At 53.3% G+C, this 14150-nt stretch overlaps 1 protein-coding gene across 1 annotated transcript in view; it reads right to left on the bottom strand.

Annotated features, from left to right (window-relative positions):
* CDK18 (cyclin dependent kinase 18) overlaps positions 1-11445 on the bottom strand; it is a 27083-nt gene extending 15638 nt beyond the window's left edge. The window contains exon 1 of the mRNA XM_008073275.2: positions 11166-11445. The gene's annotated coding sequence lies outside the window, so the exon portion shown is untranslated. The remainder of the gene's footprint in view (positions 1-11165) is intronic.
* Positions 11446-14150: the final 2705 nt, after the last annotated feature.

The following is a 14150-nucleotide window of genomic DNA, read 5'->3' as shown; positions in this document are numbered from 1 at the left end:
CAGCCTTCCACGTAGCTGGAAATACAGGCGCGCGCTACCACGCCCGGCTAATTTTTTGATTTATTGTAGAGATGAGGTCTCGCTGCCCAGGCGGGTCTCGAACTCGCGGGCTCAGGCAATCCACTCACCTCAGCCTCCCAAAGGCGCGGGATTACAGGCTGAGCCACCGAGCCCGGCTATCGGGATATATTTTGAAGGTAGAGCCAGAGGGACTGCAGACGGACTGTCTGTGAGGAGTGAGGAAGGCGGCAGACAAGACTGAAGGGTTTTGGCCAAGCAACTGGAAGGGCAGAGCAGTCACTCAGGAAGATAACGCATTCTGGGAGTGGAGGTTTTGGTGGAAAGACCCAGAGTTGGGCTGTGGGCAGATGACGTTTTCAACGTCCAGTGGCATCTGGGTGGACACAGCACAGTGCCAGCACAAGGGCGACATCAAGTCAATGCTGGCTCCCTCTTCTCAAGCTCCTCCTCAGAAGAGAAGAGACCCCATGTAGACTTCCTCAGACAACCCTTCCAGACTTCCTTCCTGTAAGGAGCCTTGGGACGCCAGGATGGAAGAACAGCCGGCTGGGGAGGAGGCCATCTATGGGCAGGGGCTGAACTACACAACAGAGGGGAGGAAAGGCCAGGGAGGTAGGGTCTCCCCGGCTTAGACAACTCTAGAGGTCCACGCAGGGTGGGGCCTGGACAAACCAGGGGGACTCCGACCCCGGGAGGACAGCTCTCACCATCCATCTTAGAATGAAAGAAAGCTCTGCAGCGCAAGCAAGGCCAGCCCCTGGTCCCACTGTCCAGAGAGCGAGAACACTCAGGTGTTTTACAAGCACCTGTGGAACGCCTACTGTGTTCCAGGCCCATGTGAGATGCTTCCCCAAGTTCCTCTTTTTTATTTCTGTCTTTGTGAGTCCAGGGGCAAGGATTGAAGGTATGTAAATTGCAACTACCCATTTTCTTTCTTTCTTTCTTTCTTTTTTTTGAGATGGGTTTTCACTCTGTTACCCAGACTGGAATGCAGTGGTACAATCACAGCTCACTGCAATTCCTGAGCTCAAGCAATCCTCCCGCCTCAGCCTCCTGAGTAGCAGGGACTACAGGTGCATGGCTGTTTTTTTCAAAAATTTTGTGGGAACAGGGTCTAGTTATGTTGTCCAGGTTGGTCTCAAACTCCTGCCCTCAAGCAATCTTCCCTCCTTGGCCTCCCAAAATGCTGGGGTTACAGGAGTGAGTGCCCAGCTGCAACCGCTCACTGTCTGAACCCCAGAGGATCTGACCATCAGTACTAAAGGTTGACTGCCAGCCAGAATCCCTATGACACCCTCTGCTTCCCACGCCCTAAGTCACTCAGCCACTTTGGGCCTTGGGCCTCGAGGTCATGGTTGACCAAGCTTGCAGACGTCATGAGCTGGGACCTCAGAGGCACTCCCTCCTCCCAGGGAGAACTGTGCCTGCAGGGAGCCCGCAGATACCATCTCTTCCTTCATCCTCTAGCTGACCCCTGTTCTGCACAGCTGGAGGCTTTAGTTTTCCTGAGCCTGAGCCTGCGACAAACCTCAGGGGAAGCCAGTCACCCTTTGGCTGGCTGGAGCTTTGGCGGCAGCAGAAGCCTCGAAGTCCTCCTCACTGACCTCACCCTGCCCCAGCCTGGATGGCGAGAGAGGCTGCGGGCCTGGAACCTTCCGGGTGGTGAGAACTGAGGATGGCCTGGCTTGCCTTCACCCTGCCAACAGACAGATGCTCTGACCAGTGCTGGAATGCAGAGAAGATTCCCACAGCCTCTCTGTTCGGAATGCAGGAAGGAGGCAGGGAAGGCCTTCCGAGAGCAAGGTGGGCAAACCTGCAGGATGCTGGTCAGGAGGCAACATGTCTGGGGCTCAGGGTCACTCCTGCTCCAGACAAATGCCCCATTGTCCCCTATAGCAACTCAACTCTGACCAGAAACTTCGCACAGTAAGGGCTATATGCTGTCCAGCCCCGTTCTCCAAACTTCTCTATAGTTTGGTGTCATGGAAGAAACCTCACTTACCAGCACTGTCACCTGGGAAGACACCCATGCCTCAGTTTCCTTGCTGCTAAGTGGGAATAATACTTTACCTCCTAGACTTAACTTTTGATGATGTCACTCGCCTGTTTAAAATCCTTCAAAGCTGACATATCCCCAGGAAGAAGCCCAAACTCCAGGGCCCAGCAGACCAGGCCTCTTGTGTTTGGACCCTGTCTTCTTCCTGGGTCTCAGCTCTCACCCCTCCACAGGGGGTCCAGTTTTATTGAACGTACTTGCCATTCCCAGAGCAAACCACTCTCACACCCCATAGCGGTGCACAGGCTGGCTGTTTGGCCTGGGATGCCCTTCCTCAATTTTTCCTTTGGTAAAACCACTCCCAAGCTCAACTCAAGTGTCCCATTCCCTGGGAAGCTGCGCTGACCACACCTCCTTCCTCTAGATAGAATTAGATACTTCCTCCTCGTCACTTCCAGAGCAGCCTGTGGACGTTCATGACTGGACTATGGTGTCCTTCAGGATAGGAAAGTCTTAACATTTTGGTTTCCCTGGTGCCTTACATAGTATAAGGAACCCACCAGCTATGCAGTGCTAGTTGAATGAATGAGCGCGTGACCTGGCACAGAGAGAGCCTTAAATGACCAGTGAGGATTATACAAAAGCTGAGCTCAAGAACTCAGCTGAAACCTAACCTCCTCCTCCAGCCAGCATGTAGCCAGATGGCAGTGAAGGTGGTAGGCTAGGTCAGCAAGTCCCCAAGTGGAGGACTCTGCACTGGAGGTGCCACCCTACAGTGAGGAGTGGGTTGAAGTGAGAAAAATCCTTATGAGAGGTTCCAACCCAACATGCATCGAGTCGGGGCCTCCAGCTGTGCAGAAGCGGCTGGCAGGCCCTGGGCCCTCTTCCCCGGCTCCCATCACTTAGGGCAGACTTCCAGAGCCTCACAGGGCAGGTACGCTCCCCAGGCTCAGACTGTGGCCTTGTCCTCTACAGATGGCCCCTGCTGACCCCTCACTACCTCCTTTCTGGGTGGCTCCACACTAGTCCTATTCACGTTCACTCTGCTGCTCTCTGGCTTCCTGAGGCTCAAGGAATAGAGGCACCTATCGCACCTTCTGGTATTTTCTTTGTGACCCTTTTTGGGGACCCAGCTGAGGCTAGTCTGCAATCTTTGAGGAGGCTCTAGATTAAGATGAGACAAGCTGCCCTCTGTCGGCTCTGGCCCTGGGCATACAGAACATCCCAGACCGGAGGCAGGAGCCAGAGGCCAGGGCAGGCCCAGCCTCCATCTCCTATGTCCTCCTGCCTCCAGACAAGGCCCGCCTGACTCTCCTAGCCCAAGGAAGCCCTCTCTGCTGCTTTTAGCAGCCCTCTTTAAAGACCCTCCAGGAAGGTCCTCCACACACCTCACTAGTGTCTTCAAGATCCCATGGTCTGGAACCTTTTGGCAGGTCTTCCTTAAATCCCACAGGAAACGCTTCCATCTGTTTCTTCTCTGTTTGTTTTACACAGACCCTGACGCCCATCATCCTCTATATGCTAAATCAGAGAAGAACCCGGGCTCGGTGGCTCAGCCTGTAATCCCGCGCCTTTGGGAGGCTGAGGTGAGTGGATGGCCTGAGCCCGCGGGTTCGAGACCCACCTGGGCAGCAAGACCTCATCTCTACAATAAATCAAAAAATCAGTCGGGCGTGGTAGTGAGCGCCTGTAGTTCCAGCTACTTGGAAGGCTGAGGTAGAAGGATCGCCGGAACCCAGCAGGTTGAGGCTGCGGTGGCCGGGAGTGGCCACGGCACTCCAGTCTGGGCGACAGAGTGAGACTCCAACTCAAAAATAAAATAAAGTAAAATAAAATAAATCAGAGAAGAAATAAAGAGCATCAAGTTCACTCACCCTCTAGCCATCCCTCAGCCAGATGTCAGAAGTCCAGCTTTCTCGGTGGCCTGTCATGGCATCTTTAGTCACATCTCTGGCTTTCTCTACATGCCCAACTTTAGCAACAGAACTGCAGGGGCCTTCTGGGCATCCCTGGGGACCTCTCCGTCTCATGAGGGAGGGTGAGAGGAAGATTTCCCAGCATCTCTAAACCATATTCCTATTTATACTCCACGCCAGGCCCACACCACCCCATGCCCACATTCCAACCGGAACCCTGGCCAACCTCTCCCGACCTTCCTTCCTCCATTCTGAGGCTGGTCTAAAAGAACAGCTTCGTGCTACCTCTGGCAACTCCACTAGCTCCTCTGACCAGCCCCCATCCCACTCCCCACCACTGGCCTCTGAGCATTTAGATTGTCCCAACCACCAGGCTGGGCCCAGGTGGCCTCCTTGGCCTTCATGGCCTCCCTGAACATCTTATCATTTTTCAGCTATTCTCTAAATGTTCCTTGTTAGTATCACTCACTCACCAGGGCTCAGGCTCCTTGAAAGGAGGCGCTGGTTTCTTCTCTAGTCACTAGCTCATTTCACGAGCACTTGTTCAACGCCAGGCACTGTCCTGGCCCTTGGGCCTCGTACTCTGCTCCCTTGGCCTCTGTGATAATTCAGCCTCCTGGGTCTCCTCCTCATTCTTTACTTCCTCCTGAACTCACTTCCTCTACCTGTCTCTCAAATGTCAATACTCCAGAGTTCCCCATTTGGCCCTTTGCTCTGCCCCTCTACTCATGCTTCCTGGGTGACCTCATCCCGTCTGTGGTGAAAACCACCATCCATGTGCTGATGACTCCCAGATCTATAGCCCTGGCCCCACCAAGCCCCTGAGCTCAGATGCTCAGGTCCAGCTGCCTACTGGACACTTCTATCTGGACATCCCCCAAGGGTTCAGTTTGAGATAAATGTTTCAGTGAAGAGGGCAGATGCATGCGATTTATAAAAGTCGTACGTGTAAAAGATATATACATGTCATGTACACGCATATATAAACAAACACACGCGTTGCATACATACATGCATAAACACAAGCACATTGTTATATAATTCAGAAGGTGATAAGTCAAAATGCCAACAGTACTTATGCTCGGTAGTAGAATTACGGGTGATTTTAATGTCTTCTTTTTGCTTAGCTGTATCTTCTAACATTTCCATAATGAACACTTATTGCTTATGTAATAGGAAAACAGCAACCTGTCTTTTTAAATGAAAAGCAAGTACTTTTAGATTGAGATTCCAGAAACGTTTAGTGCAAGGCCTAGAGAGAACTATGATTATCTTGAGCAGGGGTCAGTAAACCTCTTCTGTAAAAAGCCAGACAGCCACTATTTTTGTCTTTGTGGGCCATTGTATCTGCTGCAACTATCTGACTCTATAGCACAAAAGTGCCCACAGACAAGATGGGAGCAAATAGTCTGGCTGTGTTCCAGTCAAACTTTACTATGAACACTTAAATTTGAATTTTATGAAATATTATTTTCTTCTTTTGACTTTTTCCCAACTACTTAAAAAATGTAAAAGCCATTCTGAGCTCATGGGTCATATAAAAATAGGCAGGATTTTGCCAAGAGCCATGGTTCACCAGCCCCTGGCCTTGAGTATCCAGTGACTATGTGATGCTTAAATCCAGCATCCATTTCTTTGGGAGGTAATTTTTCTTCTTCTATCTGACATGCCTTCTAGGGTTTCCTTGCCCATCTGAGTATTGCAGAGACCAGTACCCGGGCCTCAGCTAGGGGAAGCTCTGGCTCGAAAGTTTGCCATCTGGGTGCAGCACTTTATCATGCCTATAATCTCAGCACTTTGGGAGGCTGAAGCAGGAGGATTGCATAAGAGGCCAGGAGTCCAAGACTAGCCTGGACAACATAGTGAGACCCTGCCTCTAAAAAAAAAAAATGTTTGAAGGAACCGAAGGGTGAATCCCTCCCAGGGTCTCAGGGCATAGCTCACCCTCTTAGCAGGACCCACAAAAGTTAGAGCCACAGACCAGCAGTCTTGGAGGGGGTCTTAGAAAGCTCCTGATCTGTGCCCTCATTTTTCAGGCAAAGAAGGCAAGACTCAGAAAGGGGAGGGGACTGCCCAAGGACACTCAGGGTGACAGGGCAGAGCTGAGACCACACTGTGGGCTTGTAACTTTGAGTTCCATGCCCTTTCTGCTTTCCTAGGGTTGGAGGGGACTGCAAGGACCTGCCCAGAGATGGCACTTCTACCTCTGGACACTACAGCCAAGGAAGTCCACAGCCCACTCAAGAGCCACCTTCCATAGGGAAGGAGCCATGTCATGTTTGGCATCAGCACAGAAGGTGGCACACAGCCCAGCCACGCCAGGGGACACAGCCAGCTGGGCTCCATGCCAGAATAAGGGAGCTCTGTGACCCCTTTCCTGGCCTCTTCCTTTGCTGCTGGCAGACTTGGTCTGGGGACCCAGCACTGCTTCTGTCATGAGTGATGCCATCCCACACAACACCTACTGCCTACCTGCTTTCAGGCGCTGGATCCCCAGGACCTGGGAAGGACAGCCATGTCCCTCCTGGGCCTGGTTACTCTGAAAAGGTCTCCTTTGCTGGGTGGCTGGGGCCAGAGAAGATAAGGTTTGTTTCCAGGCTGGGTGCAGTCAAGCCTGTAATTCCAGCACTTTGGGAAGCCTAGGCGAGAGGATTGCCTGAGCTCAGGGCAACTTGGTAGACTTCATCTCCACACTAAATTAAAAAATAAGCTGGGCATGGTGGCGCACGCCTGTAGTTCCAACTACTTGGAAGGCTGAGGTGGAAAGATTGCCTGAGCCCAGCAAGTTGAGGCTGTGCTGGCCGCGAGCGTGCCACTGCACTCCAGCCTGGGCAACAGAGTGAGACTTCGATGGAAAAAAAAAAAAAAAAAGTTTGGTTCCCGAGGAGACTTCCCAAGCAGAGAAGGGCAGACTTCTTCAGGGAAGCAAGTAAGGCGTGAGGGCAAAATCATTGTGGAGCTGTGTCATATTTCCCTTGATCATGATGAGATGGAGAGGGCGTTCAGAGGGAGGAAGGGTACAAGCATTTTCAGAAGAGAGTTCCCTTCCCAGCTTGGGGCCCGAGCCCTGATGTCTGCAGGGATCCTGACTTTAGTAAAAACATCAAGTGGCTGCCAGAGGCACCGAGAACTGCCAAATGCAGCTCATTAGCTCTGTTTGCCACTACCCCTCAGTAATGACATCAGGTAAGGCAAAAAGCTACCGTGGACATTATTTCAGCAGAATCCTCACAACCACGTGAGGTAATAGTATTATTCTCCAATTTTATAAATAAGGAAACTAAAACCTGGTGAACAATTATTTAACCTAAGACAACAGGTTATTGAGCGGCAGAAGCCGATTTGAACTGACCCCATAAAATGCCTCCACCCATGGTGGACAGAAGACGCACACTCAGCACACAAATAATGCATGGATGCATCCACCGGCCATTACTGGGCCATCTTGTCTACCCCACTCCTCCATTCCTAGGGAAGACTTCGTTTAATGGGACAAAGGAGGCGGGACCATTCAAGTTCTAGGAGAGAGGATCTCAGCATTGTCCCTTCAAAAGTTCTGTTCAAGCCGGGCGCAGTGGCTCACGCCTGTAATGCCAGCACATTGGGAGGCAGAGGCGAATGGACTGCCTGAGCCCAGGGGTTTGAGACCAGCCTGGGCAACTTAGCGAGACCTCGTCTCTACAATAAATAAATAAAAAATTAGCGAAGCATGGTGGCGCATGCCTGTAGTTCCAGCTACTTGGAAGGCTGAGGTAGAAAGATTATCTGAGCCCATCAGGTTAAGGCTACAGTCCGTGACTGTGCCACTGCACTCCAGCCTAGGCAACAGAATGAGATTCCAACTCAAAAAAAAAAGTTCTGACCAATGTCTCCCAGAGCAGAGTGATCCGTCTCACCAGGGTCAAAATGCTGTCAGGGAGCTTCATGACTCCTTTCCATTCCAAACCAAACCTGGCACTTTCCTCCCTCCCCCCACCACCCCCTCTGCAGACAGTCGTGGAGATTTGGGGAGCAGATGGGCTCTTCTTCAGACAGGCGGTCTGGCTGAGATGCGCCCACGGCTTTTCCTCTTCCAGATCTGCTGCTGCACCACTGGCCAGCCCCTGCCAGTCCAGTCACCAGCTCTAGAGTGACCCTGGGTCCCAGACCCTGGGCCTGAGCTCTGAGACTGGACTCTGCATCTGCGTGTACCCGTGTGTGTGTGCTTGTGTATAAGCAGCTGTAGGGCCAGGACAAGACTAACCTTGGTCTGTTCCCACCCCTTGGAGACGGGAAAGTGCCCACGCAGCAGCGAATGCCTGGAGGGCAAGGTGAAAGGTCCAGAGTGGGAGAGAGAAGGGGTTATGGCAGGACATAGGGCCAAGGAGGAAAATGTGACTTATTCCCAAAGGGGTGAAACTAATCAGGTGGGTCTGGATCCCGGCCAGTTACTCCCTCATGGACAACAGAGCAGAACAGGAACTGCAATTAAGTACGAGGGGAGGGTCTTCTTACCCCCATGGAAAGAAGGTCCTGCCAGAGACTCCTCAGAGCAGGAGTTTGCTGGCTCTCCAGCTCCCAGTACCCACTCACTCATACCCTGGGAACTAGAGAGCAGGGCACAGCACAGATTCCTGGCCCTTCCTGGCGGGTTTCTTTCCAACCCTCCCCTCTACCAGCACCACCATTCTCTTATACAGAGCCCTCCTCCCCAGCCTGGAAGAGCAGGAAAGATTCTAAGGGCTTGGCCTGATGGGGTTAGGAAAGCCTGCCTTGACCTTGACCCCAAAGCAAGCCACAGTTCAATCACAAGAAATGCTCTTTCCAAATAACCATCACCAGCCACTATAGCTGCCAGTTATTTAGTCTCTCCTATGTGCCAGGCACTGTGCATTATTTCATTTAATTCATGAATTGATGAAATAATGCACAGTGCCTGGCACATAGGCAAGACCAAACTCCCATTTTACAGATGAGGAAACTGAGGCTAGAAGAAAAGAAGGACTCAGAAGAGAGGTAGATGGAGATGCTAGACAAAAGTCTCAAACAGGTTGACCCCAGAAAGGAGAGGCTTGGTTGGGGTAGGAGCTGGAAAGAGCCGAGCCAGGCTCTGCCCTACAGTGAAGGGCCTGTTCTGCTGGATGTAGAAAGGCCCAGGGAGGCAGAGGACAGGGTCTGGGTCTGTGGAGGAAACAAATGCAGCCTGAGAGGCAGCTCCATCTCCTCTAGACCTGAGAGGGGGCTCGCAGGCATGGCAGCCCGACGCCATGAGATTGCAGACCAGGAACCTATATGCTCCTCTAATTTGGTGTCTTCTCTCCTGTGCCCAGTGGAGAAGTCCAGCTCTGACTGGCACAGGACAAACGGGAGCCTCCCTGCTCAGAGGACCACCTCCATCCTTCCTCCTCCTGAGGACTGATGCAGAACCAGAGAACTCTAGAGTGAGCTGGAACTTCCCCCTAAAGGGGCAGGGGTAGACAGCAGGGACTTGGGGTCAGACAAAAGCGGCCTGGATTCTACATCTGTGTGACCTTAAGAAATTGGTTTCTCAGCATCTCAGTTTCCTCATCCGTCAAATGGGGATAATACCTACTTCATAAAGTTGTTGTGACACACTGCTTGACACACAGAAGATATACAATAAATGGACATAACTTAATGAAGTCTACTCTGGCTCTGGAACCCCTAATAAGTTTGGAGAGAACGTCTTCTGACAGGAGTGGAGAACAACTTCTATTCTCCTGGTAGCGCATAGGCAGTTAGTGGGGAGAGTCCTGGGAACTTAATGGTCAGTATAACCCTAGGTTGCCAGGGTGGGGGTTGGGAGAAGTCAGTCCCAGAGGCTCATCAGCCACACAGGAGGTGGCTGGGACAGGGTAACCCGAGATAGTAGCTTTGCTGTGGCAAGGTGACCCTCCCTCTAGAACACCTTCAGCCTGGCGCCTGGGTTGCCTAGCACTCTGACGACTCTAAGCACCATTTTCCCAGGCCCCTCCCAGGGCCAGGCTGAAGGGAGGGGATCTCTGAGGACATGCCCGTCGGGCATCCTTGAGGATTCTGCTCCCTCAGGTCAGTGTCCAGGAATGTGCTGGTGGGGAATGCCACACAAACATGCCGAATCTCACAGGGTGCTGACATAGGAGGGGCAAGCTGGTGGTGTTAGTGAGTCACAGGGCCCAAGCCACTGTTGGGGAACTGGGTTGGGGGTGGGGAGGATGGGGAGACAGCAGCCACAGAGCAGAAGAGGCCTCCCACTCTCCACAGCCCCAAGTCTCCCAGCAATGAAAAGAGGCCACTGGTGCCTAGGAGGGTGTTGACGCGGCAACACAGAAAATCCTTCCCTGTCTCTGCAGCCCAACTCCCACCCAACACAAGGTATGCAGACAGCTCCAGAGAACCCCTGCCCCCAGCAGGGAGAAAACTGCGGCCTCCAGCCCAAACCCAATTTCTGACTTCAGATTTCTGTCCCCGCCAGGTACAGTAGAATCCTCAAGGCACATCTCCTTAGCCCAACAGGCCACCGCTGTCCTTTCCCACAGCTACATTAACCCTTTGTCCCCCTTTTGCGGAGGGGGGTGCCTCTTTGGTCTTCCGGGGTGGACAGAGAGGGAAGAGGCAGCATTCCTCAGAGCCCCCACCCCAAGACATCCCCCCCACAAGCTGGGGAACCTGCAGAGCTTCACGTGACCTTTCACGTTCTCCTGCCCCGACCCTTGCCTGACGCTTTGGAAAGTTCACCAGAGCCCAGAAAGCCCTCCGAGGTGACGATCTGACCCCCAGACTCTCGGGTCCTCTGGTCCCCGGAGACTCCTGACCCTTACCCTTCCCAGAAGGAAGAGCGCTTAGAAAGCGCCTGGGTCGCGACTGGGTGGGAAAACTTTGCTTTGTAGGGTTCAGCCGGGAACCCAAGGGCCAAAGCGAGTCCCAGGTGGAGACTCCCCGGGGGGCGGAGAGTCTGAGATTGCAAAACAGCCCTCCCTCGTAAGCACCTGGAACTTAGAGTGGCTCTTCCAGGGCATCCCCCAGCCCCCAACAAACACACAGTACGAGCCTCGTGATCTCCGATCTCCCCCGGTCGCTCCGGCATTTCCCTCCAACCTCTCGCCCCAGGGCAAAAGCAGAACTGCGCCTTTAAGAGCCGCTCCGCTTACCTTTGCTCCGCTTACCAGGCGCGGCGGTGCCCCCTCCTCCGACCTGCCCCTTCCTCCCCGGCGCGCCGCCCGCGGCCGGACCCCGCGCGCCCCGGGACTCACCGCGCGCGTCCTAGGGGCAGCGGGGTGGGCGCCGAGCCCTGCGCCCTCCTGGGGTCCCCGCCTGGGCGTGGGGCTGCTTCCCCTGCTCCGGAAAGGTGAGCGGCTCCCCAGAGAAGCTGCAACCTGAGCTGGCCGAGGAGGAGGAGGAGGAGGAGGTGGAAGGGGAGGGGAAGGGAGGGAGTGGAGGAAGGTGGGGAGGGAAGAGGAGGGAGGAGGAGGAGGAGAAGGAGGAGGAGGAGGAAGGAAAAAGCCCGGCCCCCGCCAGAGTTTTTCACATGTACAAGTTGACTCCGCCCCTGTCCCTCCCGCCCCGCCCACTGCCGCTGCCAATCCCCAGGGATCCCTCTGCCCGGGTGCCCACCCCGGGAACCAGGGTCCAAGTACCTCTTCCTGTTTCGTTTCTAGGGCCGGCCCTGAGAACCTTGGCGAGGGGATGAGGCCCTCCAGACTGGATGACCCCAGGACGGGGGCCAGGGGACCGGGGTGAGTCACGAGCGTGCCTGCCTGTCTCTAAGTGCAGCTCTCTCCCTGCTGGGTCTGGTTCTAGCCCCTAGCACCCTTGGAGCAAATGTGCATGAACAGGTTCTGTTGGTCATTTTCTTGACATTAGCCCTCCGCCTCTTCCTCTACCCTGTGCAGGGGACCTTGGCACTTACCTTTTCACACAAAATTCCCACCTGGTTAGCACCACCTCTCCAGGACCTGCATAAAGCCCTTGCTACCAGCCATCATTCCCACTTCCCTCCACGAAGGGTAACCCAGTGTATCCTTTGGAATTAAACCTCTCAGGACAACTAAGAATCATCCAAAAAGTTTACATTTTACAGAAGGGGAAACCGAGGCCAAGAAAAGCGATTGAACTGACCCAAAGTCCCACAAGGAGTTAGTGGTGAGCCATGATTAGAACCCAGATCAAGGCCCATTCCACCCACACCGTCTGACTTCAGGGGTCAGAAACACAAAAACCAAATCTGGGGCAGGATGAGGGTCGCAGTGCCCCCATCTGGAACCCTCTGAGTTCAGCTTCCTCCTGAGGGCCGTGGGGAGAGGAGGCGTGCCTCTGCTCTGTGACACCAAATCAGGGAGGTCTGTGTCCTCTGCCCTGCCCGTGGGCTTGGCTGCTGCCTCCGGGGCTCTGACAGGGAAGGTTTCTTGAGGAGTGAATGTGCTTCTGCCGGACCCCTTTCCCTGGGAGGAATAAGTTGTTGAGAATAGAACAATTTCCTTCAGGAGGACATTGACCTGAGGTCCCACCCCAGCTGGAGAAGGGAGAAAGAAGGAAAACGAGGGGCCCATGCAGGAAAGTGACCTGTGGGTAGCCGGCAGGGGCACCCCACCAGGGCTTCTCAACTCCTTGCTACCTCTGTTTTCTCTGCCAGTGCATGCAGATCTCCTGGGCACAAGCCCTTTAAAAATGGAACTGCCAAGTGTTGTAGGGGTGCAACGAGTGGATGGATCCTGAGCCTGCAGGCACTGGGGAGAGGAAGCAACCTGCCAGGCCTCATGATCCATGTGTGTGATAAGAAGACTGGATAGCAGGGAGGGGAGGGGGAAGACCGTGGCTAAGGAACTGTTTACTAGCAGATTGGAGGGAATGGGGCCAAATGGCAGTTTCAAGGAACTAGGGAGATGAGGTCAGGAGGTCTCCACACTTTCTGGCCACCTCTCATATGCCAAGCACTAGTCAGGAGACAAAAGATGCATAAAACACAGTCCCTGGCCTGGGCAGTGGCTCATGCCTGTAACCCCAGTACTTTGGAAGGAACATTGGGGGCCAGAAGTTAGAGACCAGCCTGGGCAATATAGCAAGACCCTAGTTCTAAAATAATAACAAGAACAATAACATTAAAAACAGCCAGGTGCAGTGGCTCATGCCTGTCATCCCAATACTTTGGGATGCAAAGGCTAGAAGATTGCCTGAGCCCAGGAGTTCGAGTCCAGCCTGGGCAACTTGGCGAGATCTTGTCTCTATGATAAAGAAAAATTAGCCAGACATGGTAATTAGCCAGACGTAGTTCCTGCTACTTGGAAAGCTAAGGCAGAAAGATCACCTGAGCCCAGCAGGTTGAGGCTGCGGTGGCCATGAGCATGCCACTGCACTCCGGCCCAGTCAACAGACTGAGACTCCAACTCAAAAAAAAAAAAAAAATTAAAACAACAACAAACACAATCCTTGCTCTCAAGGAGCTCAGGATCTCATGGGGCAGGTAAGTAAAACAGGATGCTGCAGATCAGCGGTTAGTGCTATTTCTGCCCCGGATCTGAGGGTTACTGGATCAGAGGACACGGGAGGGGAGAAAGGGTTTTTCTGTTTTTCCAGGAGGAATGATACGACGTGCAAAGTGCAGGCATGAGAGAACATGGCCCCACAGCTCCATGAGGTGAGAGCTTAAAGGCTGGGGTAGGGTTGGAGGTGACACTGTAGGTAGAAGCTGGGTCTTGAAGACCCTCCCATGTATGCCTCGCCTTGTAAGCCAGGACTCTGTCCTGAAAACACTGGGCAACATGGGGCATTTCAGAGAAAAGAGCTGTCACCGGGGCTCTGATTTAGGATGATCCCTCTAGCAGCTGAGCAGAGGATTAATGGTGGGGGGCAAATCTGGAGGCAGAAACCCCAATTTGGAGGCTGATCCTCATGGAAAATATGGCAGCAGGGAGGAGAGGTGGGGATCGATTTGATAGATCATTAGGAGACAGGATCATGGAACTCCATGCTTGTTTGATTCCAGACTAGTGAGCCAAGAGTGTGGGGGCTGGAAGCACTGCTGTGATAGTCTTAGTGGGGCCTTGATTCTTGGCACCTTCTTGTATTGCTCTGTGACCCTGGGCAAGTGACTTAACCTTTCTGAGCTTAGTTTTGCAATCTGTAGAGCAAAGGTACTAAAACCAATCTTGTGTGGTTGTTGCACATATTAAATGTAATATTGCTGGGCTCGGTGGCTCAGCCTGTAATCTCGCGCCTTTGGGAGGCTGAGGTGAGTGGAT

The sequence above is a fragment of the Carlito syrichta genome, unplaced genomic scaffold, assembly GCF_000164805.1.
Source record: "Carlito syrichta isolate Samal-C Ts95f unplaced genomic scaffold, Tarsius_syrichta-2.0.1 Scaffold315803, whole genome shotgun sequence".
In the NCBI taxonomy this organism is placed as follows: domain Eukaryota; kingdom Metazoa; phylum Chordata; class Mammalia; order Primates; family Tarsiidae; genus Carlito; species Carlito syrichta.
This window is presented reverse-complemented; position numbering and strand designations above follow the sequence as displayed.